Source organism: Giraffa tippelskirchi, chromosome 10 (genome assembly GCF_054371585.1).
Source record: "Giraffa tippelskirchi isolate mGirTip1 chromosome 10, T2T-mGirTip1v1.2.pri, whole genome shotgun sequence".
Classification (NCBI taxonomy): Eukaryota; Metazoa; Chordata; class Mammalia; order Artiodactyla; family Giraffidae; genus Giraffa; species Giraffa tippelskirchi.
This window is the reverse complement of record NC_137284.1, coordinates 102,708,325-102,726,968: the sequence shown is the minus strand read 5'-3', so window position 1 is coordinate 102,726,968 and position 18,644 is coordinate 102,708,325. Positions and strand designations below refer to the sequence as shown.

At 36.1% G+C, this 18,644-nt stretch overlaps 1 protein-coding gene and 1 long non-coding RNA gene across 18 annotated transcripts in view; both read right to left on the bottom strand.

Moving 5' to 3' along the window:
* The window catches only part of IMMP2L (inner mitochondrial membrane peptidase subunit 2), a 917,103-nt gene that overhangs the window by 785,766 nt on the left and 112,693 nt on the right, over positions 1-18,644 (bottom strand). The gene's annotated exons all lie outside the window — the stretch shown is intronic.
* LOC145524594 (uncharacterized) lies at positions 3,760-10,637 on the bottom strand. Its single transcript, XR_014067697.1, has 2 exons — positions 8,177-10,637; positions 3,760-8,022 (listed from the first exon to the last, which is right to left on the bottom strand). It is a non-coding gene; the product is annotated as an uncharacterized LOC145524594 (long non-coding RNA).

The following is an 18,644-nucleotide window of genomic DNA, read 5'->3' as shown; positions in this document are numbered from 1 at the left end:
ACAAAGAGGAAAGTGAATTGGTGACACATTCAATTTGGGTTTAGTAGGATACATGTATGTGGTTCTCACTCATTTCCATGTGTAATTAATTATTGCTATCTATTCCACTGTAGGAATACCTTCTAGGAACATACCGTTTTTACCCATTGCACCAACTACCTGGAGTCATGAAATGAAAGTTCAGACACAGAGGTCTAAGGAGACATACGATGTGTCCCATGGAAACTAGAACTACAGGTATATGGTAAGTGGGGGAGGAAGTCTGAAACATACACAGCTAAAAGATAGTCTGTGGTAAATTCTTCCAATCACAATATATGAAATAGTGATCCAACCAGTCCATCCTAAAGGAGATGTGTCCTGGCTCTTCATTGGAAGAACTGATGTTGAAGCTGAAACTCCAATACTTTGGCCACCTCATGTGAAAAACTGACTCATTGGAAAAGACCCTAATGCTGGGAAGGACTGGGGGCAGGGGGAGAAGGGGACGATAGAGGATGAGATGGTTGGATGGCATCATCGACTCGATGGACATGGGTTTGAGTAAACTCCGGGAGTTGGTGATGCACAGGGAGGCCTGGCGTGCTGCAATTCATGGGGTCGCAAAGGGTCAGACACGACTGAGCGACTAAACTGAACTGATAAGCAGATAATTCAGTCTTTAGCCAATGTCTAGTAAACCAGGCATTTTCCTTTATTAGGAATATATTTGATAAGTCTTATATAATTACAAATGCAGCACACATTTCCTTTTCCATTTTTGTAGGACTCTTGAAATAGAATTTCTCAAACTCTCTTTGTAGAGCACAAACATGTAGCATAACCATGCCACAGAAAGAGGCAATCAAAGACTACACATCCTATAGGTGTCAATTTTTAAATTTTAGTAGTTTTAAAATGTGATCAGGAATTTGAAAATGTCCATTTTTCAATATTCTTATGATTATGTCTTTGGCCATCTTTTTAAAAGCATGTCATCCATTTTCTCATTGTTAAGTATTACTTGTATACATTCATCTGTAGTTGCAATTTTGTATTTTCTTCTCAAAAAATGTCTAAATTTCAGGTCCCCAACAAAGCCTTCATGCCCCTGAAACTAGGAAATTTTGTCTTGATCAAAGTATTTACCAATTAGCAATATCTACATTTTCATTTCTTCATTCCAGGAGTCACAACATTTAATAACTCAGTTACATCACTATCCTTGAATCCACAGAGGATTTAAAAAGGTTAATTTGAAAAACATGTGTCCCACCCACTCTGGACCTTTTCTGGTATCACTTAAACCTTCAGTACCAAAAAAAAGCAAAAACAGAAACATTCTTCTATCTCACTGGCAGGCAACAAACATCATTTCTGGTAATTAGGTTACATTGTGTGCCTTTAAGCTTTGTACTGCTTATACTAGTGAAATTCTTCATACAATTAGAGTTATGGCTATTCAAATGACTAGGACTTTTCTTTTAGTACACAATACATTGAACCAAATGCTGGCCTGAAAATACCAAATCATTGAAAATAAAAAAACAAAAATTTCAATCATCTAATTACCTTTATAAAATGTTCTAAATGATACCAATGTTAGTAAAACCACCTTTATGTACTATGAAAAAGCATTTGCAGTATAAATTTAAAAATGCCCAAGAGCTAAATGCCATTTATGCAAATATTCCCTAGGTTACACGTTATCTTTCATTTCATACCCTTTACACTTCATTAAGCCATACTTCAAATAATCTAAGTTCTAATTATTGCATTGCAAAGATAGACAACCTGAAATCACATCAAATGAATTGAAAATCAAACTTCTCAAAGCCACAGCCGTAGGTGGAAATCAAATGAAATGCCTAATATCATAAAAATGGCTAGTTTAAATGCATTACATTTAAACAATTGCCTAGGCACATTTATTTCAAAGTGCTTTTGTTGCTGCCTCCACGGCTGTACAATAAAAATTAGAGAATATGTTAAAAAATTAAAGAACTGAATTTAGAGTTGGAATATACATATTCTAGTAGTTAATCCTGAATAATATAGTTATTAAAAAGAAAAACACTTCTTAAAACTCAGAGGAATGGAAGGAAAGAGAAAAATTAGCCTTCTTTGCCAAAAAAATAAAAAAAAATCTTCTATAATCCTAAAGACAAAAGTTAGAATGGTGCTGTCTAGAGGCAGCAAATTTGGAAAACTCAGCAATGGCCACAGGACTGAAAAGGTCAGTTTTCATTCCAATCCCTAAGAAAGGCAATGCCAAAGAATGCTCAAACTACTGCACAATTGCACTCATCTCACATGCTAGTAAAGTAATGCTCAAATTTCTCCAAGCCAGGCTTCAACAATATATGAACCGTGAACTTCCAGATGTTCAAGCTGGTTTTAGAAAAGGCAGAGGAACCAGAGATCAAATTGCCAACATCTGCTGGATCATCGAAAAAAGCATGAGAGTTCCAAAAAACATCTATTTCTGCTTTATAGACTATGCCAAAGCCTTTGTGTGGATCACAAGAAACTGGAAAATTCTGAAAGAGATGGGAATACCAGACTACCTGACCTGCCTCTTGAGAAACCTGTATGCAGGTCAGGAAGCAACAGTTAGAACTGGACATGGAACAACATTGGTTCCAAATAGGAAAAGGAGTAGGTCAAGGCTGTATATTGTCACTCTGCTTATTTAACTCACATGCAGAGAACATCATGAGAAACACGGGGCTGGAAGAAACACAAGCTTGAATCAAGATTGCTGGGAGAAATATCAATAACCTCAGATATGCAGATGACACCACTCTTTTTTTTTAATTTATTTATTTATGTTAATTGGAGGCTAATGACTTTACAATATTGTGACGGTTTTTGCCATATATTGACATGAATCAGCCACGGGTGTACCTGTGTTCACCATCCTGAACCCTGTTCCCATCCCTCAGTGCACCAGCCATCCCAGTGCACCAGCCCTGAGCACCCTGTCTCATGCATCGAACCTGGACTGGTGATCTATTTTGCATATGCTAATATACATGTTTCAATGCTATTCTCTCAAATCATCCCACCCTTGCCTTCTCTCACAGAGTCCAAAAGTCTGTTCTTTATATCTGTTGTCTCTTCTGCTGTATCGCATATAGAGTCATCGTTACCATCTTTCTATTCCATATATATGTGTTATTATACTGCATTAGTGTTTTTCTTTCTGACTTACTTCACTCTGTATAATGGGCTCCAGTTTCATCCACCTCATTAGAACTGATTCAAATGCATTCTTTTTAATAGCTGAGTAATATTCCATTGTGTATATGTACCACAGCGTCCTTATCCATTCATCTGCTGAGGGGCATCTAGGCTGCTTCCATGTCCTGGCTATTATAAACAGTGCTGCGATGAACATTGGGGTACACATGTCTCTTTCAAGTCTGGTTTCACCAGTGTATGCCCAGCAGTGGGATTGCTGGGTCATATGGCAGTTCTATTCCCAGTTTTTTGAGGAATCTCCACACTGTTCTCCATAGTGGCTGTACTAGTTTGCATTCCCACCAACAGTGTAAGAGGGTTCCCTTTTCTCCACACCCTCTCCAGCATTTATTGCTTGTAGTCTTTTGGATAGCAGCCATTCTGTCGGGTGTGAAATGGTACCTCATTGTGGTTTTGATTTGCATTTCTCTGATAATGAGTGATGTTGAGCATCTTTTCATGTGTTTGTTAGCCATCTGTATGTCTTCTTTGGAGAAGTGTCTGTTTAGTTCTTTGGCCCATTTTTTGATTGGGTCGTTTATTTTTCTGGAATTCAGCTGCAGGAGTTGCTTGTATATTTTTGAGATTAATTGTTTGTCCATTGCTTTGTTTGCTATTATTTTCTCCCATTCTGAGGGCTGTCTTTTCACCTTGCTTATAGTTTCCTTTGCTGTGCAAAAGCTTTTAAGTTTAATTAGGTCCCATTTGTTTATTTTCTCTTTTATTTCCAATATTCTGGGAGGTGGGTCATAGAGGATCCTGCTGTGGTTTATGTTGGAGAGTGTTTTGCCTATGTTTTCCTCTAGGAGTATTATAGTTTCTGGTCTTACATTTAGATCTTTAATCCATTTTGAGTTTATTTTTGTCTATGTCACCCATTCTTTCATTCATTCTGCAAACACTTGTCAATCACCTTCTATGTACCAGATGTCTCCAAGTCCTAAAGAAGGAGGACAACTTAACTGTAATACATCACAATTTTTACTGTTTCAGGAATATGGCTGGAAGGACATTTTCTGAACATGAAGGATAAGTGAAATTTTTCCAGACAGAGGAAATTTATTCTAAACTATAGGAAAATGTGTGCATAAGCATATAATACAAAAACTTTATTTTATAGCAAAAAGCGACACATTTATGGTAGTTGCTTCTTAAATATATCAAGATATTTAAAATAAATGTGTATATATATATATATGACTCTTCTTTTACTATCTAATATACTGCTATTGAAAAACTCTGCAATCTTTTCAGTCTCCAATATAATCTAGGCGTCTCTTGTTTACCAGTCAACCCAAGCTGCAAATAATGAATTTTAAATAATTGAAAGTATGTTGCTGTTTAGTTGCTAAGTCATGTCTCACTCTTTTATGACCTCATGGACTGTAGCCCACCAGGCTCCTGTGTCCATGGGATTTCTCAGGCAAAAATACTGGAATGGGTAGCCATTTCCTTCTCCAGGGGATTTTCCTGACCCAGGGATCAAACCTACATTTCCTGCTTGGCAGGCAGATTCTTTACCACTGAGCCACTTGGGAAACCTAATTGAAAGTTATCACATCTGATTTTATTACTTCATAGGGATTTTTTTTTCCCATTGCAAGTTTTACCTGGAACTCACTACATGAAACACTTGCTCTAAAGTCTTAAAATTCCAAGAGTATATATTCTGGGATTAGAAAGGTTTTCTAGACCAGGTAGCAAATAAAAATGTAACTGTCTCACACAGCAACTTGGCCCACTATAAAATGCACAAAGGACAAATATCAATATCAAAGTACTGTCTAGCTTGTATATAATCTACTTAGGTATTTTAAATATTTTAAACCTTTTTTTAAGGCATATGGATAGTCACATTACCTTTAAAGAGCAGTCTGCCTCTCTAACCAACTCTAACAAAATTCTAGCATATGTGGGTTTACTTCAATGTCTCTTATCTACAAAATGTAGGTATCACTAAAATATATGTTTAATGAGAATTAAATGATATTTTGTTTAGAAATAAATGCAGTTAGTGCTTACTGCTCAGTAAATAGCAATTAATAATAAAAAATGTTTATTCATACATATTCATGCAATTCCACAGACACTTTTTAATCTGGGTCATGAACTAGATTAAACGTAAACCAGAATTTGTTATATCTTTCTGTTTAGTTACAAAGTCCCAATTCTCGGTCTTACTGCATTACTGACCACTTCAGAGTCATAATAGTTTTTCATTTGCTCCCTTTCAGATCCAAACTCCTTACTTCACTGCTCACCCAAGACTGGTACTCTTTACAGAGTTCACTAGCAAAGACCTTAAAATTCTTTTATCATTTATCCGTTAGTGGCCGAGAATAGAAATATCACTGGACCTTCACCTCAAATAATCCTCTAAAAAAATACTGAGTGACTGAGTTGGGCCAGAGGTTCAGACTCAAGATGCTTTATAATTTGTTTCAAACCATTTTCTATAGGTAACTTCAAATGATTCCCAGGCTGAATGAGATATTTTTGTTCTTAGGGAAAAGGGTAGGAAAAGTAATATGTGGAGAGTTCTTAAGACTGAACACTGCATTATTAAAGGAGAGGCAGAATATTCAGAAAGTCTAAAGAAAAGAGATATCTAGGATGAAAAAAATGAAACAGAAAGCCTGATTTCATCCTTTAGTACATATAATAATGACTCACACTATTTAATATAAAACTACATTGTCACTTGGAGACAGAAAAAGATCTTTCCTATTGATGAGCTTATTAATCTCCATGCTTTATTTCCACTAGGAAAAAAATATTCTTCACATTTACCACTAAATTACAAATCTACCCCAACATATCAAATATTTCAAAACAGTTAAATTTTCCTTCACACCCTAAGAGCAAAGACAGAACCAACCTAAGGCTTAGTTGTATTAGGCAAGTCCGTAACACTGATATTTTCTTCTCATGAAATATGTTGAATTTAAGATATAGGAATGAATCTTTTTTTCTAGAATATTATATTTATTTAAAACCTGAATGCTATCAAACCTGATTTGTACTTTGTCATCTTTCAATGATATGCTCTTGATACAAGTGTTGGCTCTGAGCATCCACTCAGGCTACACTCCTCATTGGCTATGACTCTGCAACAGGTTGTACACATGTGAACACATTGCTTTTTCTCATGTGCAGTACGCTGAGAGTGACTCTTTCTTCCCTGATCTTATATTTCAGTCTTAATGAAAATGATAGGGCAATGAGGACCTTATTTAGAAAATAAGTCAGTTTGCCTTCCTTGTCTACATAAAAAAATAGATGCTTGATTTCTTATCTAAGTGAGAAAGACATGGGCAGTAGAAAAATGAATACTGAAAATAAACGTCAAAAAGAAATAAGATTTCAACAGTAATTTTTTAAAATAAGGACTAGGAGGAAAACAATTTAATACAAAAATTTTTCATGTCTAAAATTACTTAGGTGAATCCCTACAGTCCTAAAAATATCTTCACAAAATGATTCATATGTGAAATAAACAAATAACTTCAAAAAGAAAAAAGAAACTTTTGGTAAAAGGAGTAAAATCTTCATTTAAAACGTTTTAAAAAATACTCTGATAGAGTACCTTTCTGAAGAAATGGTCAGATGCCTAGTGATTTTATTTTTACCCAAGAAAATCCTATTCTGCTTTACTGACAAAGTACTTTATTTTAAAACTAGAGCAGAACAAAAGGTTCAAAGGAATACTTGCCAAAGGAGAAAAAAAGAGATGACGGTAAACCAAGCCAAGCTAAAATGACTATCTACACAACCTTCCCAAAGCTATAAATGCTTAAAATTGTAGTATTATACAAAAACAAATATGTGTATATTCTCTACTTGAACAGCTGCATAGTTGCCATGAATCATTCTTCCATTTTCTGTATTTAGAAAGCAGTCTAGTTCCTGATTTAAGAAGAAAGAAAAGAAAAGAAAAGCAGAAAATAAAGTGTTTCAACAACAACAAAAGCACCTGATAAAACATGGATAGATGGGTGGGTGGATGAACAGATGCTGAAGAATGACAGGTGATTAAATAAATAAGCTGCCTTTTACTCAAGGTGTGGGGTGGGGTGGGGGTGGGAAGGAACAACATCGTACTTTCTTCCTTTCACTTAAAACTTGTATAAGTTCTTAAACTGGACGTTGTCAATGCACTTCAAGAGGGGATTTATGAATCTCCAGGAACTAGGAAGGATGGGGATGCATGTTGACATGAGTATACACATGAACTGGGTTGAAGAGGTGAATGTGTGTGGACATCCACTCATGCATGTATTTCTGAATTAGATTAAGAGCTTCTAAAAGGTATAGTGACCTAGAAGAAGACTAAGGGCCACAACTGTAGATTGTTTTGCTTGTTTAATTAAATGGTAGGGCAATACTAGGTAGTCTTCTAAAGCTGGGGAGACATACTAAGAATTTCAAGCAAACAAAGACTCAAACTCAGGGCTCTCATTAACCAGAGTTGTTAGCTACCCTAAGAGGTGGGAAATAGTATTGTTTAACATAAAGAACACTTTTTTAAAATATGAAATTAAAAGCCTAAATGGGCAAAAACTCACTTTTAATGTTCTTGGAACTTACTTTTAATGAGATTGACATTAGGACACAAAAGCTCTCAGGTGTCAGCACTGAGTACTCTGTGCAGGGAAAATTCTCCACAGTGTGGCCTGAGTTCCCACAGTGCGCCTGAACACACAGACACACAGAAACATCTCTCTAATTATTAGAGTATACACCAAAGTCCCCTTCTTCTGTCTCCAGAAACATATTAACCTACTCTTTCTTAAAAGTCTACTTCATGTAAACCCATGGCTGATTCATGTCAATGTATGGCAAAAACTATTACAATATTGTAAAGTAATTAGCCCCCAACTAAAATAAATAAATTTATAAGAAAAAATAAAAAATAAAAAATAAAATTAAAAAAAAAAAAAAAAAAAAAGTCTACTTCACCAGAGTCTTTCAGCTGTCACCAAAAGCAGCAAGACCTGAGTGAAAAAGCTGGCAAGGCAGCCTGAACAAGTAAAGTTTCCCTGCACAGACTAGGCAGGTCTGGTGCTCACAGATGGTGCAGGCATGGGTCCTGAATTGACAGCAGCAGGATACTGTCTACCCAAGAGATAACAAAGCCACTGAAAGTCAGCCAAAAACAAAAATAAAAATTTTTTTTTAAATTCCTGATTTCGTATTTATCAAGCCTTTCACAATAGCCAAGAAGAATTAAGAATTTAAAGTCTCATCTAATCTAACTCCAACCCAGATGAAACAGTGTTTATTAAATTGAAACTTCCTCCACTAAATTTTACCTTTCAATAGCAACAGAACTTTAGAGAAATGATACCTTCTCAGGGATCTTTTCCAGCTTTTCACAAACATTTATCATGGTGGCAAATAATTTCATACGTTTTCTTTACTGGACATGTCAGCTCACAATTTGAGAATGCAGACTGAAGAATCAAATTCACAGCAGGAGAGGGAAACATGGAAAGCATGCAGGACCAGAATTACATCAGAAGGCTTAGGGTTTTAGCTTTAAAACTAGATGGACGAGAATTCCTAGACATGAATGGTCATAATACATCTGGCTTTAAGTAGCTACTGCCACATGTATACAAAGCAAACATAAGGTAACACACTATACACTTAAGTCACTCTACTTCCTGGCTGTCTGGCTTTATCTCATATATAAAAAGCCCTGTTTGAGGTCCCAATTAGAACATTCTAATTGGAAAAAAAAAAAAGTGAATTTTGAGAATATATAATAAAGTCAGGATATTGGAAATTAATACAATAAAAAAACGTATTTAATATTTTCACAATATCTGCAATATGCCTCCTGAATAACCTAAATGACATATGTCTGAAAACCACTGCTATTTTATGTAAAAATAATACACACTAAAATATTGTTCTTCCTTTCATTCCTGGTAGGAAGAAGTTTTAGGCTTCCCTGATGGTTCAGTCGGTAAAGAACCTGCCTGCAACGTAGGAGACCTGGGTTCAATCTCTGGGTCAGGAAGATCACCTGGAGAAGGAAATGGCAACCCACTCCATTAATTTTGCCTAGGAAATCCCAAAGACAGAGGAGCCCAGCAGGCTACAGTCCATGGGGTCGCAAGAGTCAGACACAACTTAGCAACTAAACCACAGGCAGAAGTTTTTAAAGCATGTAAATACAAATTTTTAGGGAAAGTTAGATATCAAGCTTGTCTTTTACCTTGTCTAATTTTTTCTTAATCTGGGTTTATAACAGATCTGTAATTCTGGAGAGTATCCGTTGCTACTAGTTTATAGAACAGATAAGTAATTGAAAAAAAATTTTTGTACTTACCTCCAATTTTCTTAATTTAGCAGATACTCCATCCTCAAACCAAAAGCCTTACTTAAGCAAGCCAAATATAATGAACTTGTTTTTTGGCCACACTGTGTTGCATAGCATCTGGAATCTTAGTTTCTGGACCATACTTCAAACCTGTGCCCCTTGCACTGGAAGTTTGGAATCTTAACCCCTGGACTTTGTTTTAAAGAATGTAAGTAGGGTAACAAAGTATTTTCCTGGATGCTGTATGCAAAAACTAAGAATATTTACCAGCTCATAAATATTTTTATTTTCTTTTTTACTCCAGGAAGTGAACAAACAATACACACTATTAAATTTAATTATTACTGTGCCCTATTTTATGTTGAGGACAAAAAATGCTCGATCTCACTAATAGTTACTACAAGTGCAGCACTCCTATGGTATAAGGCCAGAATTTATAGCACTTCTGTTAGATAATAAAACCCAGATAAGTAAAAGAAGAAATGCAAGTCATGACAAGGTAACATCCAGCAGTAATGCACTTAAGACCTTCAAGATTTCACTGGTCGATGAGAAAGCAAAGTGCTGTACACTCACAAGCAAGCTGTTTGGCTACCGGATCTCCAGTTCTCATTGAGCATTTTACTTATTAGTTTTAATAATCCATAAACCCATTGTTGGCAAAGGCCATAGAATACTAACAACCATCCATCCAGAAGTGGCCAGAGAAACAATGCTCAGCCTGCAAACAACCGAGGTTCTCTCTAGTCTGTTTAATCTTCAAAGATTTTTTAAGTCTGATCGCTGGGTGGTAAGTCCATAAAATGTCAAACAAATAAGAGGACAGGAGATCCATAAAAGCATGGTAGAACTGAACTGAAGAGTGCAAGAGAAAGAAATGACCTGCACAGCTGAGGATTAGTGGAAGAACTATCTGCTTTTATCTTTTTTTGCTAACTAGAAAGTTTTCAGAGGATCCCAAAGACAGAAATTAAGACATGAGAAGATAAATTTTATCAGTTAAACTTTAACCTTGCTTTTTGAAAAATGTAACTGGTGGCAAGCTTTGAATACCCACTTGAGTAAATTGTTGCCTCCATCAGACTTTACCAAAACTATACCAAATACTCTAGTTCTAAACTTTATTCTACAAAGTATAGCTTCTCTTTCAGAATTTTTTGCTATGTTTTTTCTAGTTAAAACCTTCATAGAATGGCTAATCATAATTTTTTACAACCATAAAATGAAATCTTCCTTAAATTCAATGCAAAAAAATGTTTACACTCTTTTGGCAACAAAGGAATTAATACTTAGAAATTCACATTTGCATAATCTCCCTGAAGATATCCAACATGCAGAAAAAATTTGTAAGCTACAAAATGTCTATCACAGAAATACTTATAACAGTGAAATTCCAGTAATAGTTTTTAAAATTATAAAAAAAAGAATGAGTACATAAATTACCACATACCTACTGTATCTTCTATTTTGAAGCTATTTAAAATAACTGACATAAAATCCAAGTAGCAACATGGAAACACTTTGTGAAAAACAAAGAGAGATAGAAAGTAGGATGGAAAAAAATACAGTATTTCCTAAAAAATGAACATTTTTAAGCAAACAATGTAAGAACACAAAAGCTAAACTGCTCATAACATTTCACAGACATTAGAAAAGTTAAATAAAGACTCATTTTTAACTGAAGACTAAGTTATCTTCCGAGTCTTTTCAAGCTTAAATATACATATCACTGAATACTTAAAAAAATTTTTTTCTCATTGTATAAAAACAAAGTTACTCAAATTTTTTAAAACTCGGTTTTATACTTGGAATCTTGTCACTGAGTTAAACTCAAAGAATTTGACACTATATAGTTATTCTTTATTTATGAAAACCAGCCAAAATAAATCTTTTAAAAAATACATCCACTGCTAAAACAGTTTGGAAAAATCCAGAGTGAAACAAAGAACTGTGTCAGACTCAGTATCCTTAGCAACAGAAGTACAAAAATGACAATCTTAAAAGATGTATATAAAATAATTTTAATTGTGCCACTTAAAGGTTTTTGCATTGCTTTTTCATTTATATTATTTCTTTCTGACCTCCTAATCTAAAGTAGCTATCGGTCCACTATCACACCACACTTTTTTGTATAGCACTTAATTTTTATCTGATATACTTGACAGAAATATCTACTAGTTTACTATCTCAGTTCAGTTCGGTTCAGTTCAGTCGCTCAGTCGTGTCCGATTCTTTGCGACCCCACAGACCACAGCACGTCAGGCCTCCCTGTCCATCACCAACTCCCGAAGTTTATCCAAACTCATGTCCATTGAGTCGGTGATGCCATCCCACCATCTCATCCTCTGTTGTCCCCTTCTCCTCCTGGCCTCAATCTGTCCCAGCATCAGGGTATTTTCCAATGAGTCAGCTCTTCACAGCAGGTGGCCAAAGTATTGGAGTTTCAGCTTCAGCATCAGTCCTTCCAATGAACACTCAGGACTGATTTCCTTTAGGATGGACTGGTTGGATCTCCCGGCATACAAAAATACACACCTCGAGAATAAAAGAGTATTTTCCATCTTATTTACCCCAGAGTTGCATCATACAGACTTGTAAGGTCTACATACATCTCTATAGTTACGCAATGCACAACCTGTAAAACTGAGTATGACTTGCTTATAAATGATTAATTATATACATGTCATAAAGCACCCCAAAGAACACAAGCTGGATGGCAAATTGATAGACCCTAAAAGGGCCAAAGCTTTAAAGGGGAAGGAACCCCCAAAAAAGGTTTTCGTGGGTGGATTGAGCCCAGATACTTCGGAGGAACAAATTAAAGAATATTTTGGAGCCTTTGGAGAGGTGCGCTGTGCTTTTGTTTACATGTATTTTCATTCGATACGTTTATATAACGTTTTGTCCCTGGCCCAGTTCTTAAAAGAGTAAAGAGTTCGGTCAGGGTGGAATTAAATCATTGCTCAAGTCCCTCCCTTATCACAGCTTTGTGTGTTACAATGGAAACTAGTATCTACATTAATGGAAATTAATAGCTAATTTATTTCAGCAAAAAGGTGGATGCTTTGGTGTGGTCAGGATTGGAGTGGTATCTGTGGGATACAAAATGCTGTTGAGGTTTTCCTCTCCCCTCTAAACAAATGCCTTGTGGATAAGCTAGGTTACTCTAGTTTGATGTTGATAATGAGACAGTAGTTTATACAGAGGAGAAGGCAATGGCACCCCACTCCAGTACTCTTGCCTGGAAAATCCCATGGGTGGAGGAGCCTGGTAGGCTGCAGACCCATGGGGTTGCTAGGAGTCGGACACGACTGAGTGACTTCACTTTCACTTTTCCCTTTCATGCACTGGAGAAGGAAATGGCAACCCACTCCAGTATTCTTGCCTGGAGAATCCCAGGGATGGGGGAGCCTGGTGGGCTGCCGTCTATGGGGTCGCACAGAGTCGGATACGACTGAAGCGACTTAGCAGCAGCAAAGCACCCCAATTTTAACAATGTCATTGTCTCTCATGATGTAACACTCTCAGTATGCATACCAGAAAAATCTGTTCCTCAAAGTTTAACACCTAAATTTTCTTTAATATTATTTCACATTAGCATGTATGAATTTGTTTCTTGTTGCGCCATGAAATTTATAAAAGCAAAATATTCCTGAGGCAGAAACCAATCCACAAGATTGGTGAACCAACGCCTTCACCTATTAAAGGTTCATCCATAATGAGTTATGATAGCACTACATTTTTTAAAGTATCTCTCAACCAAAAATACGCAGTTTCTTACTACTGGGTACATCTCACTTTTAAAATGACCTCCAGGGAGTTTAAAAGAATACTGCTTATACATGCATAAATATATACATACACACACACATACACATATACCACAATCTAATCCATTTGAACTGTAAACATGGAAGGGATTTTTAACAATAAAAATTATAGAACTGCTTACAGAACTACTAAGACTAAGTAGTCTTAAATTATTATTTTATTTGGGACTCCCATACTGCTTCCAAACATGGTTCATTTTATAATTATATCTGGAAATACTCTGGAAAACAAAAACTCCAATTTTAATCAAAGGTAAAGGCTAGAACTATTTCCTGGGAAGCCTAATTAAAGGTAAACAACCTCTCCTTTACTAGACTGTTCTATTCACAAAAAACTGTTTGGCTAGAAGAAATGATAATGGAGTATAAAACCTTTGTCTTCTGGGTTGCTGTTTACAATCTAGATGAAGCTGATAGCCAAAAGAAAGCACACAAAGGCCAAGGTGAAAAGAATGTGTAGGCTTGGTCATTCATCTTCCTAGAAGACATATGCTAATCAGTGAGACTATCAGCTACTAAATAATAACTTTCTCATCTCCCCACACACATAAAATATGAATTACAACCCTTATAACCCACTTGGAAAATATAAACTAAATTCAATAGTTTTTAAAAAATGTGTCTACTATGTGCTAGGCAACAATAGGATAACACATGACTAGAAAACACTATCTGCCCCCAGAGAAGCTTCACATTCATATGAAGGCATGATCTGGCAACAAAGAAGCAATGGACACAGTATCAAATCAAGATGGGGTCCAGCTATTAGAAGCAGCCTGGCTATGCACAGACCCAGGACAGACTCATCTCAAACCATGCACCCCAGTATCTACTCCTCTTCTAGAATTGCTTCCCTCTGGAGCGTATTTCCTCGCCTAGCTATTCCACCCAGATAATCCACAGCTAATGCTCTCATCTCTGTTTTTCAGAAATGGTTCTTCCTAATCACCCTTCCAATCTCCACTCTACCACCCAGGGTCCCCATCTCAGGCACTTTGTCTGCTTCAATTATTCTCACACCTCCTCAGAACTGCACTCCCAGACTTGATGACCTGGAGAGAGCAAACTTGTGTCTGCACATTATGTCAGAGAAAGTCAAGTACACAGCTACCTAGAACACAAGGCAGGGTGAAAATGCATGAGAGCTCTGCAGGTACTGTGATATGAGCTGGTCATCACAGGAACGTCCAAAGATGTACAGATAAGTGTTCACTGGTGGGTAGAGATTCCCTTCTGGGAGCCACCTACCATGTTCCACAAATCAGTCCCAAGATCGTCTGACTGCACTTTTTCTACAGAAGTTTTATCAGAAACTATTTCAAGTTTTCGCATTTTCAAAATTGGTTTCAATCACTGGAAGTAGCCTTAGAAACATACATTTGAGAACTTCATCATTTGCAGTTGACTGATTTTCTAGACTTTCCAAATGCTGGATTTTACCCCTTTAATGACCCTCTGCTCCCAATATAAACTTTCATCAAAGCCAGGATATTGGACGAAATAACCCTGAAACCAGATGTCAGATTAAAGATGGACACAAGGATGTCTCTAGCCTTCAGTAATGGCCTGTGCTAACGAGAAGGCCCAGGTGTTCATTGAAATGTATGTGGAGCTACCTCAAAAGATTGCCAGCTACCAGACAAAAAAATCTGGTACAAATAAAGTAGGACTAGATGCAATTAATGAGGCAAAAAACACTGCAATGCTGAATGTAAATACTAACAAAATTTTCTAAAGTTACATGCAAGGAGGTTCCTTGTAAATCATAGGAAGAAAAGTGTTTTTAACCTTAAGTTTTCCCATATAATTAACTGCTGCTACCCAAGCAAGTCCTTTGAATCCAAAAACCAAACTGAGCTGGCTTGGTCCTAGTTATAATTACCATATAAATACAACAGAACAAAAGCCTCTATGTTGACAAGAATATCAAAGGGGAACACAACACAAAATCTAGAATGTCTCAATTACACAACTGCTTTAGAAATACTGAGGGTTGTTCACTCCACTTTTTTTTTTCCCAGAATATCCAACAAAACTTTTAATTCAGTCAGTGAAAACACATACATATAATAACATATTTTTTTTTTGATGGAGACTTCAAGATTATCTCATGAATCCGCTTCCTTTCAAAAGTGAGAAAATGAAGCCTAGAAAGGGTAAGTTACATAATACCACACAATATATTAAACAAAAAATTCCTGTGCCCCATGACACAGCCCTTTCTTCAAATACAACAGAGTTAGTTATTTTGTGAGTCTCTCCAAGCACTAGGCCACCTTCAAAACAGTATTATGACCACAGTCACCAGAGGAGGAAACCTGAGAGGACTGGTAAAGAACACAAGCATGAGGCTCTTAATGGTGCGAACTTAATCCCCAGGAAACCAGAAGTGTTGGCTCACCTAAGCACATAGAACTCAAACGTGTATCAAGGCCCCTCTGAACAGTTCTCCGTATGCGGACATCTTAGAGTGCTGCTTTACATTCCAAGTCCAAGCTTCACACAACAGAATTCTCCTCAAAATATCTAAGTGGGACTTCACAGTTTACTTTTTCAAATGCTCTGACAAAACATTGAAAAGGCTGAAATTATAAAATCTCAACAGCTATTCTGTTGAATTCAAGTGTGTTCAGCTACTACCCATTTTCCCTCCATTTTTAAATATGTGGATCACTGTAAACATTCTAAAACTTACTGTATTTTCAATTCTTTCTACAGAGGCACAATGGAAATAAGTGGGGATAGGGTAGAAAGGGAGTAATTTGATTCTCTATCCATTATATCACACATATAATTTAAATGCATTATGTGTGTGAAATTTTAAGTGTAAAGAATATTGTGTATATATCTTGACTATCCAATTTTGAAAGACAAAAATGTTTAAACAGAATTTCAAATTGCTTCTCTATAAATCATACATTAAATGTAATGCAGTTTTTAAATGCAGTATCTTTATTTAAAAAAAAAACAGTTCCCTTATCCCTTGGAAGAAGTAAGCTTGTTATTTACTTCTGTTTCCCTATTATCAGACTCATGAATTTGTTTTTCTACATTGCTTTGTCTTAGTCACATAAGACTTTTTTCTTAAATTCTGAGTTGTTATGACAACAATCTTTAAGACTAACTTTCTTTAAGCCCAGAGCTAATGATTATACAACAAAACAACTTCTTGCTCAAGGGTATATTCTTCCTTAAGCTCTATACTAAGGATTATATAACAAGTATCTTGCTGAAGGACAAGTTTCTCCATCTTAACAGGAACCTTCTGACTAATCTGATTATGTTATATGGGAGTGGGTCTGGTAAGACCTTTCTATTGTTAGTTCTAATCTTGCTAATTTAATATGTACATAATGGGAGTGGATCTGGTAAAAGTATATAAGGCCTTGATAAGACTAGAGAGTAGGACACCCCTTCTCATGTCTCTGTCAGAAGCCTTCTCTGTCCCTTTTTGTGCTTAGTCGCAGTCGTGTCCCAGTATTTGCGGCCCCATGGACTGCAGCCCTCCAGCCTTCTTGTCCTTTTTTATACTTTAATAAAACTCTGCTACACAAAAACCCTTGAGCCTGGTCCCTGGTCCCAAAGCAAAATCTTCGGAGATCACATTCAACATAAGCTATCACTTTCTCTTATGTTTTAACACAATCTGCATGTTCATGTATCTGTTAATAAACACACACACATTTGTATTGTAGCTTAGCTAATGCACTGGCAAACGCGTGTATGCACACACATATACACACACACACATCAGTTTAAACTGTTGTATGCTTCAGAGTAACAACACCATACAAGGTTATGGTGAATAAAAAGAAGCACAATTTGAAGACTGAGAATAATTTAAAGTACAAATAGAGAATAGGAGTTCAAATGCACTCAAGATTGAGCATTTAAAGCTCAAATTAGAAGATCCTTTTTGTGGAATGCTGAAAGGGTAAAGGTTGGAAAACAGGACTAACTGAAGAAAAGAGAGGGACAAAAAAACAAAGTAGGAAAGAAAAAAGGAGGAAAGGCACACTGATACAGTATTAAAGGATGAAATCTTATCAAACAGACCAACTGCACAAAGGCCACAAATTAACAGAGCTTAATCAGTGATTGAAACACCTTATTAGCAAAACAAAATGCCCAAATGCTACTTAGTCAAGACATAAATCCTTCATTTCTTCTGGACATAGCACTCATAGCATAAGAAATCAATAAATACTTTTTTAAAAGGAAGGCTTAAGCAGAACATAAGATAAGGTATAGGTCATCGGAAATATAAAACTAATAGTGTCTTTCCATGCAGACTTAAAACAATTATAGTTACTAGTAGAATAATAGGCAGTGGAACTGAGTTAGAGAGCTACTTCTAGGAGATACTAGACCACTCACTTCTTCACAGGGAGGATCTCTATCCTTTTGTTCACTGACCTATCCCAAGTACCTAGGGCAATGCCTGAAACATAATAGGTATTCAAAAAAAAAAAAGAAGGAAGAGATTATCACTTTGCCTGGGGCTCTATCTATACCAAATCCCCCATCTGAGATTGCACTAACTAAATACATTCTGGTTACTTAACTTGCATTTGACTTTTCTCACCCTATTGTCATTATCATGGGTAATAATCTAAAACAACTGGAAGTGTTCTCTGTACAGATCAGCTTTTATTAAAGCTTTAAAGATACTTCTCTGCAGATTTCATTTTATGGCCTTAAGAAATGGAAGCATCTAATCCTTTAGCTTGTTTATTTTACGCCTCCTCCCCATCTTTACAATAGATTTACTCCTCTGAGTTTTCCTTGATCAACATCAGTCCCTCAACAACCTCCATGAAAACCCATTAACATAAAAAAAAGATAGTAATGATTAAATTAAATAACTATGGTGGACCCAAATCCAATATGACCAGTATTCTTATAAGAAGAGGAAATCTGAAAAGAGTCTTGTGCACAGAGGAGAGACCATGTGAAGACACAAGAGGTCAACCATCTACAAAGGGAAGGAGAGAGTCCTCAAAAGAAACCAACATTTGCTAACACTTGGATCTCAGACTTCTAGCCTCTAGAACTGTGAGAAAATAATGTCTGTTGTTTAAGATCAAGAAAAAAAAAAGTGCCTTAGTAATAGATTCATAGACACATTTGTGAATCTATTTAACTTACAAATGGATGTTGTAACATGTATTACTGTAAAAGTATTCAAATTAAGTTGTAGCTTTATTTGATGTCAACTTCAGCCTTAAATTAAGTACATATAGAGGTTAATGTCACCTACAAGA